The sequence below is a fragment of the Manacus candei genome, unplaced genomic scaffold, assembly GCF_025592945.1.
Source record: "Manacus candei isolate 608988 ecotype Guabito, Panama unplaced genomic scaffold, ASM2559294v1 h1tg000077l, whole genome shotgun sequence".
Lineage (NCBI taxonomy): Eukaryota > Metazoa > Chordata > Aves > Passeriformes > Pipridae > Manacus > Manacus candei.
This window is the reverse complement of record NW_026138125.1, coordinates 6,209,047-6,234,495: the sequence shown is the minus strand read 5'-3', so window position 1 is coordinate 6,234,495 and position 25,449 is coordinate 6,209,047. Positions and strand designations below refer to the sequence as shown.

Here is a 25,449-nt window from a genome sequence, read left to right as displayed (position 1 = left end):
TAATGATGGCGAAAGCAGAGAGCTTGATAAAAACCTGGCAGGAAAACTGAGGTTGTGAGAGGCGTAAATCCATGTGGATGCAGCCCTGGGAGTGCTGGATGCAGGACAGGGTGTGCACCGCACGTTTCTTTCTCCTTGGCAGCCGAATTGTTGTGCAGATTTTGGGTGGAAATCCAATCACTCCATAGCTGAGCTGCTCCATGGATATCCTGAAGTTGTCACTGCTCTGCTATCTGAGCTCTCCCGGTGGGTTGCAAATTGTTCTAGATAAATGGCTGCATTTATTTTCTTCTCATACTGTGTCCAACCACCTGCTTTTCTGTGTTGCTGTAGGAGCTTGTAAAACACTCCACACTTCGTGGATTTTTGAACTGGAGCCCATAAACATGGCAGAACAAATTTGGAGCTAATTTTACAGTGGCACCGGTTGCCAGAAAGGACCATTAATTAAAGAAATCTTTACTCTGTCATCTGTAATAATCCTGATTAAAGGTTTTCCCTTCTAGATCTTTCAGATACACTCTGTGTATGAACTTGCACGGTCTAAAACAGAGCTGAGGAAAAGACCTGAGGTTTTTCTGAGGGGAGAGAAGGTATATTTTTCACCTTTTAAAAGTTGCCCTGAGCTAAGATCCACCTTCAAACCTGGCGACTTCAATGGCTCAGGGAAGCAGGAGCCACAGTGATGCACATGCTGGTATTTATCCCAAAGATCCTTGTTGCCTCACAGGGCTGTTTTCCAGATGAAATGAAATTTGGAACGTTACATTGGTAACATATATTAAGGGAACCAAGGGCTGTTGGCTCATAAATCAGGAGTTATTATGCCACGCACATACTTCAGTCCTGCAATAACTAAAAATAAGGCATTTTTTATTGCTTACACACTAGAGAGTTTGTTAGTTCTTTAAGCATGAAAATGGGATGATTTCAAGTGAGGATTAGATCCTGCTGTACCAAACCATTTCTAATTGCTTAAACGTTGAGGAGGTGCTTGAGAGATGAGCTCCTCCAGTGGGGCTGCTGCAAAAATAAAGGCCATTGGCAAAGGCCAGAATGTCCCAGGGAAGACTGGCTGGAGAGAGAACCGAGTGTAAGCCAAGCCAAAATAAGCAGGGTCATCAGAGAAAGGTGGAATTTTTTGGTAAAAGTTACAGTTTTGGTAAGATCAGGCATATCTAGAAACATACAACAGGAAGAAACTTTTATTGTCTTCCAAATGTAATTTCTCTTAACATCTAATTCAATTTGTTTTAATTCTTATTTATTACATTCCACCATTGTTCTCACTCCCTTTCTAAGCAGACTTTTTCATCAAATTGCTATTACAAGGCAGTTTGCTCATCTCATCACATTCTCCAAAAAGGAATTTTCTATTTCTTTAAAAAAGCACTTTGAACTACCTTTTCTTTAGAATAAATAATCAACATTTAGAACTACAAGAAAATATGAATTTTGTGGCACTTAAGGACATGATTAATGGTGGGCTTGGCAGTGCTGGGGGAATGCTTGGACTAGATGATCTTTTCCAACCTAAACAGTTCTGTGATTCTATGGTTCTAAATATAAACAGGAGATAGATTCCTAACCTTGCATTTTTCTTATTTGAAGCAGTTTGGGAATTTAGGACAGTAATTTAATTATTTTTTGATGTTTGACATCTTTGGTCTGTACTTTCTCCAAGTAAAGCTCATCAGGATCTTTCTTTGGTTTGACTTCATGTATGTATACATAGTTCATGAATGTCTATTGACATCTTCTCGTGTCTATAAATATCCTTTATGTCTATTAATATGTCTATTAAATGCCATCTAATGTTGGAAAGAGATTGTTATGTGAGATAAAGTGGCTGGGTGAACACCCATGTCCATCACAGGCTGTTGATACCAAGAATTGGGGATGACAGGGTGTGTTGGTGGTGACTCTTGGGGAGAACTGACTTAGGGGCATCACATTTGTTGAGTTGAGTTGATGCAGAACACTAAAAAAAATGGAATTGAACTCCATGATTTTGTTGTCTGTACCGGATTTAACCTATAAATTTAAATCAGCCACATGGGCACTGACAGGTCTGGTTTATATTTATATTAAGTTATATTTAATTGATTGGTGTGAGGATCTCACCTCACAACTGAAGAGGAGGGTCACTTCTCCCAGAGTTGTCCACCCCTGTGTCACCCTCACCTCACTGACATTTTGTTAAAACAAATCCCCATCTCCTGCTGAATTCGGGGAAACATTTATTTCCTCCCTGGCTTTCCCAGCTTGGCAGCACAGGAAAGGTTTGGGTGGCAGTACCTGTGACGAGCTGAGTTAAAGCCACGTTCCCTCAGAGCACACAGAGTTAATTCTCCACGTTAGGAAGCAGAACTCCCTCTCTCACACCCTCGAACAGACACAATTCTGGGAGCTGAGCACATTCACACCACCTTGGGAGCACACAGAGCACTAGATTTCACTGAGGGAGCATAAACTCGTTGCCCTGCTTTGCAGGAAGCTTCTCACTTCCACAAAGTTCAGCCAAACTCCTCCTCATCTTCTGACAGCTCTTGTGCTTCCAAATCAAATCACTTCTTATCTCCTTCCGTTCGTCTAATTCCACTTTTCTCCTTCTCCTGACACGCTGGTTTTGGCAGAGGAGCACACTCTGCCAGTTTGCCATCTGGTCCTCTCTTCTCGTACGACATCACTTCCCTGAAGAGACTTTCCACGGCACTTCAGAAACTTGTTTTATCTTTACCCATCCCTTCCAGGATTTGTCCACTCGTCTCTGAATTACCTTTTTACCCTCTTTCCGTGCCTGGAGGACCCTGAATTGCTGTATTTTGTGGAAGTGCTGAACGCTCCGTGCCTATTTTGTCCTGCTCTGCTTCGGTGAAAATCTCTGACAGCTTTTCTAAAAACAAGAATCATTTAAATTCACTCAAAATGTATATTCTGCCCGTCCTTGTAGAATGCAAAGATTCCTGCAGAATAACAGTCCCAATTGGATGCCTGCTCCGATTGCAGCTCCCTGCTGGAGCAAACTGTGTGTTTTTATATACAGTGACTAAATGCAAACACTTGCACATTTAGAATTACTTATTTTACTCCAAGGCTCGGAACAAAAGTCTTCTAATCAGCAAGGTGGTCTTAATTTCATGTCTGTTTTTTTTTCAGCAGACTAAATAAAGCCCTGCCAGTAAATATTGACGATCAAATTACTTCTAGAAATGTATTTTTTTGTCTGTTTTTTCTTATTCTCTGATAGACACTTAAATAAAATAAGCGCATAACATTGATTTCTGCTCTGCTACATTTATGCAATGAATTAAAAAGTATAAAATAGAACAGAAATGTCCCCATTATGTAAAATTTGCCGGCCCATTATGTATAATTTGCTGAAGTCTTTTGAGACAGAGTTACAGGTCTCACAGCCTTGACTTCAGCAGCTCCACAGCTTGGAAAATACGATTTTCTGTGTTAGTTTTTATTCACTAGTTAATATGCTTTAACATTTTCTCCCAAATGTCTTGTCTAAACTATTTTTAAAAGAGCTCACAGTCTGCTACCAAAAGTCTAGTTCAGTATTACAGTGAAAACTTAAGAAATCTGGAGATACATTTGACATCCTGAACTGCAAATCACTCCCTTTGTGCTCTGCGTGGCTGTGCAGCCTCGGTGTCCTATTATGGGGATGAATTTAAAGGAGAGATTATTATCATACTTCCATCCACATGAATTCACAGGATTCCTGGTGTGAATGAAGAAAGAAAACAGCCAAGCCAAATTCTCCTTGTGTTCTAAGTCTCGGAGATAAAACAAATGCTGCTGAACATAAGGTTTTAAGGCCAAATCTAAAAAAGGATTCAGCGAGTGAGGCAGACTCCAGTGCCTAAATCCAAAACTGCACGACCAAAATATCCTCAGCTCCGCTGGGGAAGGAAGGAAAATGTCCTGGCCATCCCCCCTGTGCTGGTTTTCAGCTTCCCTGTATGCCCAGCTGCCTCAGCCTGACAGGAGATGTCTGGCTCTCCCTGGGAGCCAGAAAGGAAGAGGAACGGCACGAAGATCCTGCGAGCGCCTCCTCCCACACGCAGAACTCGCTTCCCATCGCTCCCTTTTTTTTTCCCAAATGTTGCTGGTGGAACTGGTTGTGATGGCCCCTTCTCCACATCCGGGATTTTAGAGGGATTTGGCCGAGAAGCAGCTCGTTCTCATCTTCATCACCACCACATTGCCCTTCCCAGGAGGAGAGGTCAGAGCAGCGGGTTCTAGATCAGGTGGGGTGGCTTCGGCCCCTAAAGCTTTGGTTGGGATTTTTGCCACTGGGTGGGGATGTATTTCACCAGAGATTAATCTGCACCACGTGTGGGACAGACTGATTTCCACATTCAGTGTTTGCTATTAAATGCATCAAGTCTTGGCAGCAAGGTCAGACTCCAGGACTTGCTATAAGATGTGGTGCTGAAGAGTCAGTTTTCCTTGGAACCTTTCTCTTTTCAGTCCCATGACTCCTCTGGTTTTGTTGAGTGGGCAAGGAAAAGCAAAGTCCTCTCACCACAGGGTTGGTGGTACAGGGATTTGAGCACCCCATTGTGAGAGGGGGGCTTTGAGCTCCCTCTGACTGCCATAGAACCCCAGAACGGTTTGGGTTGGAAGGAACATTAAGGATTATCTTGTTCCACCCTCTGCCATGGGCAGGGACAGCTTCCATTAGCCCAGGTTGCTCCAACTTGACCTTGGACACTTCCAGGGATCCAGGGGCAGCCACAGCTTCTCTTGGCAACCTGTGCCAGGGCCTGCCCACCCTCACAGTCAAGAATTTCTTCCTAGCATCCCATCTAAATCTTCTCTCTTTTAATTTGAAGCCATTCTCCTTTACCCTGTCACTCCAGACCCTTGCAAACAGCCTCTCTCCATCTTTCTTGTAGCTCCTTCAGGTCCTGGAAGGCCACAATTAGGGCACCCCAAAGCCTTGTCTTCTCCAGGCTGAACAATCCCAATTCTCTCAGCCTTTTTGGAAGGCCAAGAAGGACAAGACTTTGAAGGACATCAACATCTACATCATATGCAGAGGATCTGATGACCTGATTATTATTTTAAAAGTGTTGATTTTTCCTTTTGCTACTTCCCTAAAGGATGGGGGCAGAAGTTGTGTCCCTACCATCATCTTTCAGGTCTCTGAGGATCTGCAGGGTTTTAAAAAACCAAAGTTTATCCTCATAACGCTGTGTGTCCTTGTTACTGGGGGAAGGCAGTGCTAAGTGTGAGAAATATTTGATTCATTAGCAAATCTGCTTCTGATTTTGGAGAGAAACCATTGGGAGATAGCACATTTCAAAGGAATTCAGGAGAGGGATTTTTGATTCTTTCGGTGTTCTCTTTAGCTCCTCCGAGAATTCAAAAGGGATTTTCTCTCAAATATTCTTGCAGTGGTGGTGATTGATTTCCTGTCAAATTTATGGATTGTACAGTGGCAGGAGGAAGAGATTTATCCCAAGTGATGACGTTTGTTATTGGAATTTTGGGGTTTGTTGGACTTCTGATTAAAGAAGGCCAGAGGTTGGGAGAGCTGCTGAGTAACTTCCAAGTGACGATGTGCTGACCTTTCAACATCTGGATGCTGCACTTTTACCCTTTGAGCACCAGATTTTGCCTCTGTTACTGGAAAAGCAGTTCTACATTTCCCTGGGGTCATTTCCAACAGAAGGTAGAAGTGAGATGGCGGAGTTTGGAATGTAAATGTTTATTTTTAGTGTGATCCATTATTGACAAAATATTCTAATCAACAAGGTCGACTGAATTTCCTGTCTGTTATTTCAGCAGCCATGGGAGAAAGTTCTGTCCCTGCTCCTGCATTTGCAAAGGCTGCTCTTGCCTCCATGGCACCTGAGGAACTGCATTTGCAATGCATCACTCAGGACCTCACTGTGTGTCAGCAATAACCCCAGTTTTTCTATTTCTTGGTTATAAGAACACAGCACAGTAACCTTTGATGAATTGGAAGTAATTTGACATAGATGTCCTAAAAATTCAGGCCCAAGAGAAGTTTTATTTCATTTACATGGAACCTTCATATGGAATTCCATAGCAAATATTAGCCTAAAACTGTTTTTTTCAAGCAATGGGTTTATATTACAGGATAAAACCTTTAATGAGCTCAAACTGGCTTCAGTTCAAGATTGCAGCTGGTTTTTTAAACATTAAAACTGTCCCTTCAGCAACCAAATCCAAACCACTGAGGTTGCTCTGCTCAGTACCTAAGCCTGTGTTCAGAAGGTGCTTTTCCCACCTTAGGCTTGTGTGCAAGGGTTGGACAGTCCTTTCCAGCAGATCCAGCTGCAGGACACTAAAAACCAGTGTCGTGAAAACGGTGGGAATGCTCAGTCCAAGAGGAGAGACAAACCCAAACCAGATCAAAAAGGAATTAGATCTTTTGCACCAAATAACTGATTTGCATTTTGTCAGTCTGGTTTTTACAAGAGCCTCCAATATTTCTGTCCACGAGAGACAGTGTTTTATAACTGCAAGGCTGGATTCCTTCAAGGCTTCGGGACCTCATCCTGTGGTAAATGAGAGAATGTCCATTGACTTCAGCTGGACCAGGATCAAGCCCTTTAAACATGCAATGAAAGAGCTTTGTAAAGCCTGTGAACTTGAGCCTGGTATTTATCAAGTCTGTGTCATATTATATGTTGAAATCAGGCAACAATTGTGTTTTCACACGGCTTTGGCAGCAAACCAGGAGAGACTTGGGGACTTAACCGACTTTCTCATGGAGAGAAGCTGGAGGAAATATTTTTCCAACACCCTGTCGGGGTGGTTTGCTCCCGTTGTCTGCCTGCAGCTCTGTCGTGGTGCTCGGCTCTGCAGAGCCTCTCCCCTCCATCTATTTGCAGTTAATATTTTAACCATCACTCATGAATTTATGGGTGGAAAGACCCTTCAGTTCCTCAACAGCAGGACTGTAATAAATCCATCAGGCTGAACCACTGCTCCTCCATCAGCTTCTGGTACTGAAACATCCCGGTATGTGTGTGGAGAGGTTTGGTTGGTGGGGACACGTGACAGCTTTCTGTGCACTGCTGGAATGAATTGTTGAGTCTCATTTAGCTCAAAGATAAATTTTCTGACACTGATCTTGGATAAATTCAGTCTGGGGGTCCACAATGTTGAAAAAGGAGTGAGAAAACTGGTATTTTCCCCCAGTATTTGCGTGATGTTAAATGTGCCATTGAATCGGTGAGACTCAGAAGATGGACCTAATGGACTGTAATAATATATAATTCATCCCTGCAAGATAATCTCTGTATTCCCAGGATATCCAGCAAGTCATCCACTGAGATCACTGTAATCTGGCTGCTCTCAGGATTTCTCTTCGTTTCAAAATGGACATCTTGGGTCTGCCTGCATTTGCTTTGGCCAAACATCGAGACATTTAACAGCTGAAAGATGATAGCTCCTGATAGGGATTATCATTAAACCTGTTCCTTGATTGTTTGGATGTTATCTCCTGTGTGATTGATAAAGCATTCAAACCCCATGCAGAATATAAATTGAAATATCAGGCATTTGAATGTGCCAGCAGCCAGTTGGGTGGAGACCTTTGCAAGCTTTGAGGTGCCGCCCGTGCAGGGCCTGAGCAGCTTCTGGGACAAACAATGACATTCCTTAAGGTTTTTTGAACTTCCAGCGTTTTGTGTCATTGCCTCTGAGTTTTGCAACAGCAGAGAACCAGCTGAGGAAGGGAAAGTGTGGGAACACGAGCAACAATGGCTGTCTGAACGCTTCCAGAAGGCCCGGGGGTAAATCCCATTAATTAAAAGAAATAGGAAGCTCTGTGGGTCTGCCCTTGCGTGGGGGTTTCAGTGTGTGTGGGGCAGATGTGAAGGGGTGCTGGGCTGTGTGCAGGGCTGCTCTGGGGTTGGTCATGTGCCAGGACTCCTTTGGCTTCCCTACACCAGCTTCCAAGCACAGCATGGCCTCGGCTCAGGGCTGGGTGGTGTGTCCTGCCTTCCTGCTTGGCCATGTGAGTCGGAGGGATGGTGGGTCTGTGCCCTACACAGGTGCTGTGACCCACAAAGGTGCTGTGTCCTTCCCAGGAGCTGTGTCCCACACATGTTCTCTGCCCCACCAGACTTTCTGCAGCCCTCCTGGAGTCACCTTCCCTTTAGGATGGAGGTTTCCAGCCCCGACACTGGTTTCTCCAGGCTCTCCCACTGCAGGAAACCCTCAGCTGTGTCTGTCTTCCTGCAGCAACAGGCTTATCTCAGGTGGCTTTTGATGAGGAGATGAGACTCTCTCAGACCTGGAGCACTGGTGGGGTGTAGGTGTGTGTGGGCTGCCCTGAGATCGGGTCGTCACTGCTGAGACTCTGGGAACCCACACCTTGGTTTTCCTCTCCTGGGAGCTCACCTGAGCCTCACACTACATCCAGGGTGCTGGGGTGGCAGGAATTCTGCCCTCTCCACTCCCCTCCTGTGGCTCCTCCAGGCACCAGAAGTTCCGGAGAAGGTATTTTTATAGCCTACATTGTCGACGTGCTCCTAAAATTTGGCTATCCCTTTCCTGCCATATGTCCCTGGCAACTCCCTGGAGCTGAAGCAACCCCCCTGACAGCCAGCACAGAAGCTGTCAATCACGGCCACATCCCTCCAGTCACTTGACAGGCCCCAGGGACCACCTGCTCCTGGGAATGACTCCTTCCCCTCACCCCCCCCTCTGCCTTTTCCACCTCAAAGCTGTCCCCGATCAAACACCTGCTATTTCCTGGATCCATAGCTCCTGCCACATTTCCGTGCTCTCTCTCCCATCACCTGGAAAGAAAATCCAGATCCAAGGACTGCCTGTCAGTGGCAATAGTGGCCATAAAGGGAAGCAGCTTAAGCAACGTGTAGTTCTTATTGCTCTTGTTGGCATGACTCGTTGAGTTCCAAGCCCTGTCGTTTCTCATGTCTCTTAACTCCTTCCAAAGTCACTCACAGCTCATATCTGAAATTAGATTTGAAGTTTTGAAGCATCCTGTGTGTTTGTGAGCTCCCAAAGTTTGCACAAGGATCTGGCTGTTCTTCAGAGTCTTGAGTTACTCCAAAGAACTGTGGAACTTTAGATGCAAAAAGAGCGTGAAAATGGTAAATGTTGCTGCAAGTTGCTCTTATTACTATTGATATTTTAATTACTACTGAATTTATTGTTTATGTTTGGCTTGTATTTCAGTGCCTGAGTCATTGGTTTCACTCAGATCAAAGAATAGCTGCCTCTGTCTCTAAAGAGAGAAGGGCTTTGTTTCAGGGCTGGCTTCAGAGAGGAAGTTTCACTTGGGTGGAAAGAGCTGGTCCAACAACTCTATTTTTAGGCTGCTAAAGAAAGTAAACAGAAACCAAAAATTGCCAGATATCAAGCAGATTTGTTACAACGCAGAGATAAAACACCTATTGCTGAAAATGTAATGTGAAATCCCCCATAAATTACAGTTCTGCTGTGTCTGAGCATCTTCTAGAGCCACGGGGAAAGTGGGGTGTGGGACATGCAGGGGAGAAAGAGGAGGGGACCAGGACTGTCCATTTCTGGTGGACTTGCTCAAAGATCAACTCAGACATCCAGAAAACATTTTCTGAAGCAAGAAACAGCAGCCTTTTGGGTTAGTACCAAAAGATTGGTACCGGAATCCATCTTGGATCTGGTCCATACGACACCATCTTGCTTAGTCTGAACCAAATTAACAACTGCAGCTTTTTCTTCGTGTGTGTAAGTCCCTCACTCTGCTTATCAGAAGGGAATTTGGATTGTAAGTGTTCTGCATGGAAAACGTGGAAGAAATATCTGCAGTCTCCTCAAAAACCTTGAAAAGATTGGAAACACCTTTACTGAGACATCTTTATTTAGCAGCATCTTTATTTACAGCAACCTTCATCAGCAGAATATCAAAGATATCAGAGAGATCTCCTTGTGTATTTGCCTTTTCAGATTCCCAACAATCCTCATTCCGTTCATTCTGTCTATTCATTAATTTGTCTTTTCCACTTCCATTCAAACACAGTCTTCTGGTTCCTTTTTCAGGCCTTGATTTCTCCTTCAGCTCTTGATTTTTTGACTTTTTTTTTTTTGTGGGTGACTAAAGTCTTTCTGGGAAGAAGTGAAATTATTGAAGACATTTCAGCTTGACTATAAAGCCAGATTTGGAAACACTGTTTTGATTTACTGTCAAATGGGAAAATGTCTGATGCAATTTTGGAGGTCTTAAATCTTTAGTTTCTAATTATGATTGTTTTTAGTTTCAGGGCTTTTTTTTTTGTGCTATAATATATGTTCCTTGGCGTTGTTTAAAGTTGTTTTCCTGATCAGAGGTCAGATGAAAATGAAATGCTGTTATCAAAAGCAGCTACAGCACAACTGAGTACAAATGTGCACGTTCAGGAGGAACATTAACTTGATTAATTCTTGAAAACAAAAAAATGGAGAAGAAAATGTAACATTGATTAGGTGGGTTTAAGGAGAAAATTAAAGACTTTAATTATAACTAGATTTAGATTATAATTAAAGGGCACGAGCATTAGTGGTTACTTAGGAAAAAAGGTACCTTTTTTCTCCTTCCCAGTGGTATTTTTGATCATTTTGTAATAAAACAATGAAACCTCTCTGGCACATTTTGTTCCAGTTTTTAAAGGTCACCACATTTACACTTTAAGTAAGTCAAGATGCAGGGAATGACGTACTCTGGCCAAATATTTTGCCCAGTATAAAAGGCATTAAAAAAAAAATCTCCTTTTTTTGTCTCTTATTTTAATGATGATTTTTTTTTGTCTTAATTATTTTAATAATGGCTTTTTTTTCTTTTTTTTTTTTTGTCATGATGAGAGGTTGGAAAGACTCAACAGCATGAAGAGATGTTTTCTTCTGCTCAGTTCTGCTTTTCCACGTGATGCTTCCACTTCTCTGTCCTTTGGTGTGGTGAACCCGTGGTGCCATATCCTGCACTTCCATGGGAAGGCCTGGAGTGATCCTGCCTTATCTCCTTAGCCTGGGGCTGGGCAGCCACCAGGCTGCTTGGGACAGGGCTCAGGATCTGCTGGAGCCTGGCACAATTAGACACGGTTTGTCAGGAGGTCTCTGTGCCGGGAATCACCCCCCCAGGGGTGGGAAAAGGCAGCTCTGCCTGACTCAGGATGCCAAATTGAAAATGTTAATAGTAAGGACAACACTGAGGAGGCTCAGGGAGGACCTTCTCACTCTCCACAGTTCCCTCAGGAGAGGCTGGACCCGGGTGGGGCTCGGGCTCAGCTCCCAGGGAACGAGGGACAGCATAAGAGGAAACAGGGTTCTACCAGGGGAAGTTTAGATTGGAAATTAGGGAGTATTTCTTCCCAGAAAAGGTTGTCCAGCCCTGGCTGTGGTCCCCCCTGGACCATGGAGGGATTTAAAATCCGTGTGGATGTGGCACTTGGGGATGTGGGTTGTTGGTGGCCTTGGCAGCAATGGTTTATTGGTTGGACTCGATGATCTTAGAGGTGTTTCCCAACCTAAATACCTCTATGATTCCATGTTAAAACATATAAAATACATAAAAATGTCCTCACTGTAGCTCACTTGAGCTGTTTTTGTGCCTCCAGTGTGACCCTTGCCCCCATGAAGTTTGTGCTTTGCCATTAACTTTGGTAGAGCCACAGTTTTGTCCTGGTTTCCCTTGGTTTTCTCTCTCCTGACCTACTTTTCCCGCTGCAGACCCAGAGTGGAGTTAGGATTCAGTTCTGACTCAAGCAGCCAGAATGAAAAAAAAAAAAAAAATTAGCTGTAAAATCTGGCTGCCAAATCTTTGTTGTTTAGTAATGCGTGACTTGGAAAGAATCCAGACCTGGAGTAAGTTTGCACGGCTCGTATTAAAAAAAAAAAAACACAACAAACCCAACACCAACCCTCTGCTTCTCTCCTTCTGCTCTGGTTTCATTTCGTCTGGAAATTACCAAGATGCCATAAATATGAGAACCTCCAGCCCCAAAATTTCAGAGGCACCGTTCAGAGAAGAGCTGCTCTTAAGGGAAACTCGATATTCTCGCGGCAGAAACCGGTTTGGATTTATATTTAGTGACTCGCATACTTACTGAGTGATTAGAGTCTTTTCCATTTTCTGGCATGGGTGAAATGGTATGTTAAGACAGGATATAATCCTTTCACACTCCGCAGGCAATGTCACAGTGTGATGTTGGCACCGTGTTAGGCTTCCTTAACCCTACAACATGTTGCATATTCGCTCTTGGCAGTGTTTTAGAGGCTACAGGCACTAACCCAGAGTAATCTTATTACCTATAACCAACTGGATCTACATGGAAAGGGGAGCTCACCACTGAGAGAAACACAGCTACAGTCATTTGAGATTCAATTAAAAACTCTTGCTTCAGTCATTCCTGGGAGCCTGGAGCCGATTTCTTCAGCCTCCTCTTGGAACTGGCACTTTCATTGAGGATTTTCTGAAATAACAAACATAAACTGCTGGTGTTCCTTCAGCACCCAAATTGCATTTGAAATGCGGTTTGCAATATGTTTTCTAGACAAATGGGAGCAATATCCTTATTTATCTCCGTAGCATGTGCTGGTTTTGGAATTCTGATTTCTACCAACTCGGTCAAAAGGGTTTGATTTCGGAGAAAATGTACTGATTGCATTTCTTTACTATGTATTTCTTGATTCATTTCTTTACTAGGAGATATTTCTGCGAGTTTATTTCAGTTCCCTCTCGCACAGCTCATCCAGGAAAAATCCATTCCCACCAACAACTCAGAGATAGAAGCAGGAATCAAACCTTAGAATCATTAAGGTTGGAAAAGACTCCCAGATCATCAAGTCCAACCTTTGACCAAAAGATCTTTGCCTCAGAAAAAAACCCTTGGAAAACCAGAGAATTTTAATAACAATTTTAACAACAGCCATTGCAGAAAATAGATAATTGTTTATGTTTACTGTCTTGCACCATTCCATTCAAATATATTTATTTATAAGAGAGAAAAATAGCAGAGAATGGGGGTGTAAATATTGTGGCTGTAAAAATAGTGGGGTGTAAAAATTTGTAGACATTGATACTGTTATTAATATTGTACAGCTACTGTGCAAGACTGGTATATATATATATAAATAAAAATATATTTATATATAAATAAAATATATTTATATATATATTTATATATATAAAATACATGTAAAATAGATATGAAACCAGATGTATATGAAGGTCACTAAGGTATATAAAGGCAATAAGAAGCATGGAACTGCTGAGCACTGATGCCTTGCATGTTTCCAGTGAAAGGAAGGAGGAGAGAGTCCTTTTACACCCTCAACTCTGTGGATTAATTGTTTATCCTAAATCTCCCCTGGCACCAGCTCGGTGTCTATGTGGCTGGTACGTGTTTTGTAACAAGTTCTGTGGGAGGCAATGTCAAACATCTTATCACCAGCATTTCAGAGCTCTTAGGTGCAGTCATCACTTCTAACAATTTCGTCAAAGTCATCCTCAAACTATTTTTTTTGCTGCCTGAAACTGTTCCAGTCCATCTTTTTTTTCTAATTTTTTTTTTCTTTACTGTTATTTTTAATGAATCAGTAAATGAAAGGAACTGGTCAAACTTCGTGAGTCACCAAGATTTTTTAGATACTTGCCAGCGTGTTTTGCAACATTTCTGCTGCTCTAATTAACCACAGAAAACCAAAGTGTAGCTTTCTGAACAATAGGGATGAATCTCAGTGACATATTTGTTAAAGAATGGGGGGAAAAAAAGACAAAAGGCGTTTCCAGACTTTGGGCTTTCCTGTTGAGGTCAATCCCAGCAGTGAAAGCTGTAAATCACCTCCCAGCTTTTTGTGTGCTCCTTCACCACATCCATGAGACCAACATGCTGCTCACATCAACAAACAACCAGAGCTCAGACAAATTAAAATGGATAATTTCATTTCAAATTATTTATTTGTCTATGAAAACACATTCTTTAAGATAATTGTGAGGTTTAAAGGTTTGTTGTCAGGTTTTTTTCCCCCCAGTACAGCGTGGGTCCTGCAGGTTGTATGGTTTTAATACTCTGAAAGGAAAGTTTAATGTGGGAAAGCAACATAAATGTGGTGTTTCCCCAGTGAGATGCTCAAAGGGAGATTTCAGGTTTTACACAGCCCTTTGATAGACATTTAGAGGGCTTTTCCAGCCTAAATGATTCTATGACTCTGCTTATAAGTGGTACATCCATACAACCAATGAACTTAAAAATTAACAGCACGGAAACTCAAAAGGTGAATTGGTGAAATTGGGTTTTGCATCATTCTTATAAATAACTTCCAGTTCCTCCTCTGAGTCATGAAAATCAACCAAAACCCATTCCCTGGGCACCCAGGTATCAATTATTTCCACTGACAGATCTTTTTGTAGCCTTTCTAACCCTGGACCCAAATAAGCTGCTGTTTAGGTGTGTGTATATTATTATTATTATTATTATTATTATTATTATTATTATTATTATTATTATTATTATTATTATTATTATTATTAAAATGAAAAATAGCAAGTGCAGAATCCAGATTTTTAATGTTTGGGGACTGAATTTCTGGAGTTTGATGCCCAAAGAAGTGCAAGGTGAGTAGGGACTCTGTCATACAAGTCTGTCAGTCCATTTTGTTATTCAGCCATTTGGTTCCACCTTCTTTTCTCAACACGCAGGCTTTTCTAGGCCAAATATATCCTTTGAGGTTAAAACAAACTCTGGAAGGTCCAGGTAGCAACAGGACAGCTTTATGAAATATATATATGGCCACCAGTGGTATAATTGCAGTGTCAACAACAGGCAGAATAATCTACATCTTCATAAAATATGAAGCAGCAACTTCAGGACAGTTCATTCCAGTATCAAACCGTGAACATTTTCCCTCTCCACTTCCAAGTTTCCTTTGGTTAAGTTTTCATGTTTTGGGTGTGCTAAATGTCAGGAAACCTGTGTTTCCAGTGCTACAGCAGGGCCTGGCTGGGGCTTCCAGCTTTGATGAGCAAACACCTCCAGGCTTGTTTGGAAAAGCCTCGGTGGTGACCACAACTACCTCAGTGGTGCTGGCATTTGTCCTTGTGGGATGAGAGCCAGCCTTGGTGGGACCAGGATTTATGGAACACCCTGGTAGGGAGAGATTGGTTTGGTTTATCAGAAAAATGAGAGCAGCCTGGCAGGGAGGGGGAGAGCCCCAGACACGGCTGGAAAGCTCAGCTTCAGAACGTATTCCCCCTTGGAGAGCTCAGTTTGGAATAAAGCGCTCCCTGGGCTCTCTCCCTTGTTTGCCAGATGTGGTTTTCCTGCCTTTAAGAGCACTAATTGTGTCCCAACTGGTGTGTTTTATGGCTGTGCCTGTACCTGTAGCAAAACAATTATGGATTCAGTTGTGCCTCTGGAGGGAGGGAAGGGACAGGGAGGCGGGAGCAGAGCGGTGGCTCCAGGGAAATGGCAGGACCTGTTCTGCCTTCACAAGCCACGGGGCCTCATGAGCACTAATACCTGCAAAACACATGTTGTAAACACCCTTCCCAGACTGCCAGCACATGTTTCCCTGCTCAAAAGGCCCCTTTTAATACTGCTGGCATTGCTAATCTAAATCTGTTATGGGGGGAAGGATTATTGCCCTACTCCGGCTGGTGTGAGTGGGGGGGAAAATTCCCAGCTAACATCCAGGGCTTGGTGTTTATGTTCATCTCAGAAAACAGCTCATTTTTCAGTTTGGGTTTTGCAGTTAACAGATGAATGACAGTTCAGAGAGCTGTGGTAAAGGTGTGGATGCAGGTTTTTACACCAGGAGCCCATGAATGGGAGTTGAAGGAGCTCTGCCCTGTTCCTGCAGGACCTTTTCCTTTAAACATGCTGGGGGGCTGCCCTGTGTGTTTTATTCCCACTGGTTCTCCCAGTGATAAGTTCATCCCACTGGCTACTTTTGGTTTAGGCTGATAAATACAGGTGTGTGGCCAATGTTCATCATCTGCTGCTCTCCTGTTCTGCTGGTGATGGAGACCTGGACCAGGTGTCTCCAGAGCAGCTACACATCAAACCAAAGAACTCTAATTCATTGTAGAGATGAAATAACAGAGACAGGGGCTTATGAAGCATTCTCCAAGTCACCAGGAGTGCCCAAAGAGGTCTGGGCATACAATGATGCATTACAGAAAAGCTTCCTTTTGTACCAAGAGAAATAATGAAGATTGTTCTGCAAACACACAGGTTGGGTCTGTGTGAACCTCTGGAGTGCTCTGTCACAGGCAAAGTGTGGAAGCTTAATTTACTTCTATTTTATTAAAAAAAAAAAAAAAAGAAAGACCTAAAACATGGATTTGTATGGAGGGGTTAAGAATTGTGTGTGTTTTTAATATCTGTCTGTAGAGGGGAAGGTTTCCCAATATGATGTTTTGTGTAGGATTGCTGGGCTCAGAATTACTCACACAGGCTTCAGGTCTGTTGAACAGACAGTGCCATGCCCCAAATCCCAGAGCTCACTAAAACCTGGCTTAGTGCTGGAAACAGCAGCAAAGTTAGCAGAGAAGTAAAGACAATGATTTATATGGGAGGTGAAAAATTATCCCTTGAAGAAAACCCAGCAATTTGTACTCCCTCGTGCTGTCACCTGGCCCCACAGGCAGAAGTTTGAATTAGTTTTTAAAAGAAAGCACAAAGCTGCCGTGCTCTGCTCTGCTTTGCATTATTGAAGAGGAGACATTGGGTCATTACTAATGCAGTGAAGCACCTGGACCTTTGCTCTTTGGTTAAACATGCAGATCTTGAGAGGAGATTACAGGAGGATAAAGCACAATATCTTTCAGACTTAAGCGAGCTCAGGTTGAAAGGCTGCATTAAAAAAAAAAAAAAAAAGAAAAAAAAAGCAACCAACCCTGAAAATGTGGAAGCCACTTATTGCACTTGCCAAATTGAAGTGGTAGCATTAGGTTTGTTAACTTAACCTTTGGTAAAGGAAGGTCCTTCTCTCTGCTCCTGGAGTTTCTTGTAGAACTCTGATCCAAACCCCTCCTGGTTCTTGGAAGCAGGGTCAGGAGTGGCTCCTCCAGCTGCTGAGAGCACAATTCCAGGCAGTGCTTGCTGACAGGGACTTATTTGCCACAGCTGCCTCTGGACTGAGCCAGAAGAAATGTGAAAGATCTGCAGAAAGCAGGGCCAGCCAGCGGGGAACGGAGCAGTCCCAGGGCTGCTGCGCTGGCCCTGCTGCACAAATAGGTCTCAGTGTTTGGGCTCTGCCTTTTCCTGCATCCTAAACCTGCTCAGTCACCTCACGTGGAATCATTAAGGTTGGAAAAGCCCCCTAAGATCGAGTCCAACCTCAGCACTGCCAAGGCCATCTCTAACCCACAAGTGTCACATCCCCACGACTTTGAATCCTCCCAGGGAAGGGGTGTTGTGTTGTCGGGGGGGGGGGGTAAAAGAAGTTCTGCTTTCCCAGCTGCCACTCCCAGGGCCTTAAATTGGCATGAAAAGCCTCGTGATGGAGGAGGTTTTGCTGAAAGCTTCAGGATTTGCCTGAGAAATGTTTGTAATTAATGCCACCTTCTGCATGTGGCATCGGGGCCATCAGCTCAGAGAAACTCCAGTTCTGAGATGCTGCCAGACAAGTGGGAAAGGAGTGTGCTCACCCAGATGGATAAAAAAACCCTCTGGTAATGACAGACAGACCGTGGCACGGGGCAGGAATGTCATGCATGATCAGGTATTTCAGTGTTTTTTTTTATTTTCCCTTCAAGTCTTTTGGGGAAGGTGGGTTCAGCAGCTCGAGAAAAGAGATGCCAGAGTTTCTGACAAGTTAATTAAGCTTTCACTTGAGTATTATATGTACAGTGAAGAAAAGAAACTTAATTGTCTTTGCAGTGCCTGACAAAACCCAAGAAAAATGCCTGCATATTTTCTCAGTTTTGCCTCTATTTTTGAGACTTATTCAGTGTGAGCATTATACTTTCATGGGTTTAATTAAAAGCCAAGTTTTGGAAGCTTCTCAAATGGTAGTTTTGGTACATAGATGTGTGCATTTAAAGAAATATTTATGTGAAACCTAAAACCTAAAAGGAAGGAGAGAGGCTTTAAAATGGATCAGCTGCCTGGATTTTTATCTTTTGTCCAAACTACCTCCCACCTCCTGGTGTTTAAGATAACTCATGGAGAGGTGAGAACGCTGCTTAGGCCACTTCCAGGGATTTATGCTCTCATACAAACATGACAAGCAGTTCTTCCCTTGCTAAGCACAGTGTTTCACTTCAAATCTCTCTCAGTATTTCTATTTTAATTGCTCAGTGCAGCACAGAAGGAAATTGTGGGTTTATAAATAGATGAATAAACAGTTACCGATAGGATAAGAGGAAATGGCCTTAAGCTGGACCAGGGGAGGGGTAGATTGGATATTAAGGAAAATTTATTCCTGGAAGGGGTGGTCAAGCGTTGGAACAGGCTGCCCAGGGCAGTGGTGGAGTCCCTATCCCTGGAAATGTTCCAGGAATGTGAAGATTTGGGGACATGGGTCAGTGGTGGCCTTGGCTGTGCCTGGGGAATGGTTGGACTCGATGATCCTGGAGGTCTTTTCCAACTTTGGTGATTCCATGATCTTTGATTCTGTATTTTTTTGATCTTTGATTCTGTATTTTTTTCAATCTTCAGCCATTTTGTCCTTTGCTGTGAGAATTGTTAAAATACAGTTGCTGTAAAATCGAGAGTGGCACAGAGAACATGAATAACACATGATTATTCATTATTTCATGATAACTCAATAATGCAAGGATTGAAATTACAAGGACAGAAAAAAAGAAATTAAAGGACTTTTTATTCATAGGATCATGGAATATCCTGAGTAGGAAGGGATAGAACCATGGAGTCTGACTCCTGGATCTCAGTGCAGCAGGAGTTTAAAGGATTAGATAAAACTGGAGTGACAAATTTATTTGTGCTACTAATTCAGTTATTTAATTGATCAGCTCTTCTTAGTGCTTGTCACAGGCCATTTTCCATGAATGTAGTTTCAAAGGGAAGCTGTGAAAAAGTGTAAATATATAAATATATAAATATATACCTTGTTCCTAGTTGCTACTGAGGTTTTCCTTGGACAGTTTTTCCTGGAAACCTGTGTCAGAGCTGGTGCATTAAACAGCATTTCAATCTCTGACTCAAAACTTACTGGAAATGCAGTTATCAGCTTTAGTTGAGAGATAGAGATCTGGGGCATGATGAGAAGTTTGGCTGAGCACTGACACAGAGGCTTATTTAAAGGAGTGTGTGGTGTGTGTGTCAGCAGAGATGCTCCAGGAAGGAGGAAGAGTTGACCACTTATTTATTTAATTACTCAGCTCTTCCAAGGCCTAGAAATCAGATTTTTAAAGTGGAAACTGAATTCTAGAATGAGTTTTTTTCTTTTTCTTTTTTTTTTCCTTTTTTTATTTTTTAAATTTTTCTCTCTCTCTTTTTTTTTTTTTTTTAAATTTAAATTCTTCAATTTTAAATTGCCAGGCTAAAGTATTCCCCGAGCAGGCTGCCTAGGTAGCACCCACAAGCTCTTGCTTTTCTGCCTTGCAATCTTCTGTTTCAAGCACCACCTAATGGCACCGGTGCACAGTGCAGAGCGTTCCTGCATCCCAACATCCCACATCCCTGCATCCCTGGGCCACGGCTGCCGCCCTCTCCGAGCGGGAAAAGCTGCCCAATTCAGAGCTCAAATCTCAATCCCAAACTCGGAGACCTGGAGGGAGCCCACGTTGGTTTTGAAAGGCTAAACCAGCCCAAAATGCCCGGGATTTTATGATTTCACCATGGAATTTATCCTACAAAGCCAGCAGGCAGCGTGCTGGGCTCAAATGATTTCCCTAATAGAAACAGGGGATATTTAACTCTTTAAAACTTCTTATTTCACTCCTTATTCTCCTGTTTTTTAGGGAGAGGGAGCCCAGAGCAGGAGCTGCCATTTGCCTGAGCTTTTTGCCTCATTAAAGCACTATCAGATGAGCTTCTCCCCTGCCACAGGCACAGCTCCAGATCGCTTGATAAGGCAAACATGCATAGCACAGGCTTGTATCAATAATTAATTTCTTTTAATCCCGAGTTTCTGGGGAGCCTGGGAATCTGGCTTTCCCAATAGCCCATCAGAGCAGCTGTCTGGGAGCCAAGGTTTTGAGTAAAACAAGTAGGCAAATGACCCAACAGGAACAAGTCCTATCAGATTGATCCCTTCCCCAAATCATTTGGATTTCAGCACGTCAGCACTTCTGAACAAAGGAGGATTTAATCAGAAACTCCTGGAACAGCTTCAGTTTTGACCTCAGCAATAATTCTTCCTGCTTAGAAAATTCCGTTTCTTTACTCTCCCATCTTTTCCTCTCCTCTTTTGTTGCTTTTTTTCTTGCTTCATTTATTATTTTTGAGCATGCTCTCGTGGCTTCCAGATCTCCTGGTGCTGTTGGGAGTCTTGTCATATGTTGGATTCTTCCTAAAGCCGCAGAGTTTGGAGCTGCAGGAGGAAGGATGTGTCCTGCCCTCCCTGGGGTGGAAGAGAATCTGAAATTATAAAAACCAGCAGTCAAGAGGTGTTTTTTTTAAACGTTTTGGAGTTGAAGAGCTGTGGTCTCTAAATACCTGAGGGTGGCCCAGAGATCTGTGCTGTGATCTCTGGGGTTTTCATGTTGCCTGAGAACTCAAATGTTGAAGGGAAGAAAGTGTCCCAAAGCTGTTCTGTGACACAGAGGGATTAACCTGGAACACCTCAAGAGAATCCCAGGCCAGAAGCTGCAGGGTTTGGTTTCTCTCTGTGCCTCCTCTTGCTGGTGTCTAAAGGCACCAAATCTCTAAACCTGGCAATCAGAAATTAAAGATCAACAATGCTGCAGGGATTTGTCCCTGAATCCAGCATGTTTCCAGTTGGCTTTCATTAGAAGGGTATTTTACCCTCAAATTAACCTTTGTTCTATACAGCTCTGCTGTTGTGCAACTTTTATGACTATGAATCAGAGATGTTGGACCATGAACTTGAAATTATATGTATTTAAAAAAAAAAAAGTAATTAATTCCACATGACAGTGAGTTTCCTGAGAAGACAGGGTGTGGGGGACAGCTTGGATATCCCCTCATTCTTGCCATTCCCAACATGAATTATAGGCCAGCTGTGAAGTAGAAGAAAGTAGGGATTTTAAAAGGAAATTCTAATATCCTTTTATGTTTTTTTATAATCCAGTGACACAATCACATTAAATGCACACAGGGTGAGAGTAGCTCCTGTTCTGGTGTCATAGAATTCCAGAATGGTTTAGGTGAGAAGGGACCTTAAAGCTCACCCAGTTCCACCCCCTGCCATGGGCAGGGACACCTTCCACTAGCCCAGGTTGCTCCAAGCCCCGTCCAACCTGGCCTTGGACACTTCCAGGGATCCAGGGGCAGCCACAGCTTCTCTGGGCAACCTGTACCAGGGCCTCACCACCCTCCCAGCCAGCAATTCCTTCCCAATATCCCATCTATCCCTGCCCTCTGGCACTGGGAAGCCATTCCCTGGGTCCTGTCCTTCCATCCCTTGTCCCCAGTCCCTCTCCAGCTCTCCCAGAGCCCCTTTAGGCCCTGGAAGGGGCTCTCAGGTCCTCCTGGAGCCTTCTCTTCTCCAGGTGAACCCCCCCAGCTCTCCCAGCCTGGCTCCAGAGCAGAGGGGCTCCAGCCCTGGAGCATCCTCACTAAGGAAGTTCAGAATTCCACATCTTTTCTGTCTTTCTGCTCAAAAGCTGTAAAAGTTGTTTCTGGAATGGCACAAATCCAACAAACCCTCTGGTCCATAACCTACTCCTTGGCTTCTCAAGTAGGAGTTTTATCCAGGGATATGAGGGGATTAAATGATAGAATTATTTTCTATAATGGGCAACCGTGACTGATTTTTGAAATGGAGGCTGCTCCAATTCCAGTTTGGAGAGGGGCTGCTGCTGGAATGTGTTAACTGGGACATGGGGTGCGTTGGATCCCGGCAGGTACCAGATCCCAATGCCTCTGGATGTGCTCAGATGCATTTTGGGAGGTACCTGGGGGACTTTCAGACCAAACAGGATGATATTTCTGGAGATTTATAGCGAGAGGATTGGTCTGGATCACAGCTTGGATTAAGTCAATGATTCCATGCCAAAATCAGGTGTTGGACTTTGATGATCCCTGTAGGTCCCTTCCAACTCAGGATATTCTCTGATACTTTGCATAAAGTAACATTTTCGTTGTTAAAATGTTCTAAGCCCATTTTAAAAAAAGATTTCCAAACCCAAAGCGCTGAGGTTGCAGTCCCAGCTTTCCAGAAGAAAAGCACATTTTTCACACTGTTATTTTCCTCCTATACTTCTAAAAAAATACTATTACCTTATAATTACAAGTGAGGTTTAAAATAATAGCAGTGGAAATTATCATTCCAGTGCAAGAGTTGTGTTCCAGGAGGTCAGAGCTACCTGAGCAGGGACATTTCTTGGTGACTTTAATACTCTCTATTTATTCTCTCCGGCAGTAACTTATTTTTAAGAGGTTAAGCCCTCATTAAGAGGAGATGGAGTGAAAGATGGAAGGGACTTTATCCATAAACCAACTTGGAGCTGAGTCCCACGGCAGCAAGCCCAGCTTTGCTCACAGAGCACACAGTAATGACATGTTTGAGGGCTGCAGCTGAGAACAGCTCTGACAGATCTGTGCACCGCCAGCACATTCGCTAATGTGAGTTTTAAAACAGTCAAAAAAAAAAAAATCAATCCCACTCGAAAATATTTCCTTGGGAAAGCTGAGAATCTGTCTCAGGATTTTGCCTGGGAAGGGATCTGGGCACCCAGACTCAGGAGGGTGGTGCTGGTGGCCCCTGTGCCCCCACCAGACACCTGTGCAAGGGTTGGGTCGTCTGTCCTGGATATCTCCAGCATGGGAAGTTTCCTAAGGATTCCAAATGAGAGCAGTGACATGGAGCAACCATGACCTCAGTTTGGAGATCAGGCAGAAGTCACCCTGAGCTGTGTCATGTCTGACACCTCAGAGCACGTCCAGGGGTGGGAACAGAGCTGGGAAGGGGCTGGAGCAGCAGGAGGGGCTGAGGGAGCTGGGGGGGCTCAGCCTGGAGAAAAGGAGGCTCAGGGGGGACCTTCTGGCTCTGCAACTCCCTGACAGGAGGGGGGAGCCGGGGGGGGTCGGGCTCTGCTCCCAGGGAACAAGGGACAGGAGGAGAGGGAACAGCCTCAGGCTGTGCCAGGGGAGGCTCAGGCTGGATATTGGGAAAATTCCTTCATGGGAAGGGTTGTCCAGCCTTGGCTCAGACTGCCCAGGGCAGTGGTGGAATCTGCATCCCTGGAGGGATTTCAAAGCCCTGTGGATGTGGCACTTGGGGACAGGGGTGAGTGGTGGCCTGGGCAGTGCTGAGGAAGGATTGGACTCGATGCCCTCAGAGGGCTTTTCCAAACTTAACGATTCCATGGATCTGTGATTCTATCTCCAGATAGAGATCATGGTATTTCTTATATTTGAGGTGTTATTTGGTCACACCTGGCCTTGGAGAGGCCAAAGAGCTGCTTTTCCCTGTGCCATCCTATCCCACTGAAGGTGCCCACCCTGGATCCCGCTCTCTTGGGGATGATAAGGTGTGTCTGGCAAAACATTCCCTTGGAGGGCTTTTGGATTTTGGAACATGCTCACTCCAAGCCTGAATTTGATAACGTCTTGCTGTGCTGCAAGACATCTGTTTGAGGGGGTTTTTGGAGAGGACTGTGAGATTTCTTCCCACAGTGATGAGTGAATGGAAAGAAGCTTCCATAGGTGTTTCTCTGGCTTAGTTCCTGCTGGAACAATTATTCCAGTGCTTCTGGGATTTCATTACCTTGTGTAATTAGTGAAAGTGTCAGGAAAATTTGAGCTTGGGATAAGCACGATTTTATCACTTTAGATCTTAATAAGTCAATATTCCGAGGTTTAAGGTTTGGAAGGGGATTTCACACGTGGGTCTCAGAGGGAGAAATCACCAGCAGGAGCTCTGGGGCAGCAGCCCCTGTTTGTGCTGCTACTCTGAGGCAAAAGCAAAATAATTCAAATGGGAGCTGAGCTCTCTCTCTACTTCATAATCATCACACGTTAAGAATTCACACACTGACAGCTAAAACAGCTCAGCCAAATTGGGACAGCTGGTTATGTGTCCAACCCCTGTGATCCTTCCTCCTGTCTCTAGTTCACTTCCTAAAATACAGGTTTACATAACAGGTCACATCTTGGTTTTTTTTGTTAGTTTTGTTTTTGTTTATTTTTTCCCAAGAGTCCCTAAATCTTAAAAACTTATTGGAGAGGTTTCCAAACTTCCAAAATATCTACAGATAAATTATGCAGATAGAGGGGTGAGGAGATTCATCTGAATTCACACATTTCTGAGGTACCAGGGGGAGCTTCAGACTGAACTGTCTGAGGGAATCTCCGGGGTTCTCGTTGCAGAGCTGGGCCTTGGAGTTAATCAAGTCTTGAAAGCATCATTTCTTCCCTGTTCAAAACAGAGGAAACAAAACTCTCATCTTCTGCTTTTCTATTTTGCTTCCACTGCTTCAATTTGCTTTTCTTCAGGGGAATTAATTTTGCCAGCTGAGTGCAACACCTCCCCTGGAATGCCAGGGAGAGGGGGAACACTGCAGCACGTTTTCATCTAGAAAACAAAATAATTGCTTTAAAAATAGCCTTAGATTCCTTCATTTTGTGACGTGCTCTCTTTAGACTTCATAATCATCCTTTCTTGTACTCCAGCTACCTTCCCTCCCCACACCCACTCTCTCCTATCCCCCTGAAATTCGGGAGGAATGGGAGAAGATCAATCTGGCAGCTTTATTTCCACCACCAGCTGAGGAGATGAAGGCAGCCAGCCTTCAAAAAGGTTTTTTGGGGGGAGAGGTTTTTAACATTTTTAGTGAGATTTTCGTGTCTTTCAGAAGCATTTTGTTATCTGCAGCCACGTTTGGATGGTCCCTTCTCTGGTGACCACAGAACTTTGCAATTCCTGGAGCAAACGGTGGGGAAGGAGCACTTTCAAAGGATCAACCACCTGTGCTTTTCATTTGGGTGCTTTAAAAAACGAGCATTTTCATTAAAAAAAACCAAACAAAACCCACCAAAAATCAAATATTCTCTTTGGGTGCAGAGCTGTTAGGAGCTGGGAATTAAAGGAACAGGAGCCACTCGGACTGATGTGATTGAATAATAAAAATGAATAGTTTTGGCTGCAGCCAAGCTGAGAGTTTAGAGCTAATTTGGCTTTCTGAAACATGCCTCAGGAATGACACACGGGAAAAGCAGGTGGAAACACATCCATCCAGCTGCCACAGCCGAGGGGAAGTTGGAAGGAGCCTGGATCCAGCAGGTTCCTACACGTTGGGTGGAAAGCAGTTGCTCGCTCACGTTGCCCCGTTGAAGAGCCCATATTTCCTTAATGCTCTTTTAATGAAAAAAACCTCACATT

At 43.7% G+C, this 25,449-nt stretch overlaps 1 long non-coding RNA gene across 1 annotated transcript in view; it reads right to left on the bottom strand.

Annotated features, from left to right (window-relative positions):
• The window catches only part of LOC127481222 (uncharacterized), a 459,181-nt gene that overhangs the window by 52,557 nt on the left and 381,175 nt on the right, over positions 1–25,449 (bottom strand). Inside the window, exon 2 of the long non-coding RNA XR_007908156.1 lies at positions 21,365–21,430. This is a non-coding gene — a long non-coding RNA (uncharacterized LOC127481222). The remainder of the gene's footprint in view (positions 1–21,364; positions 21,431–25,449) is intronic.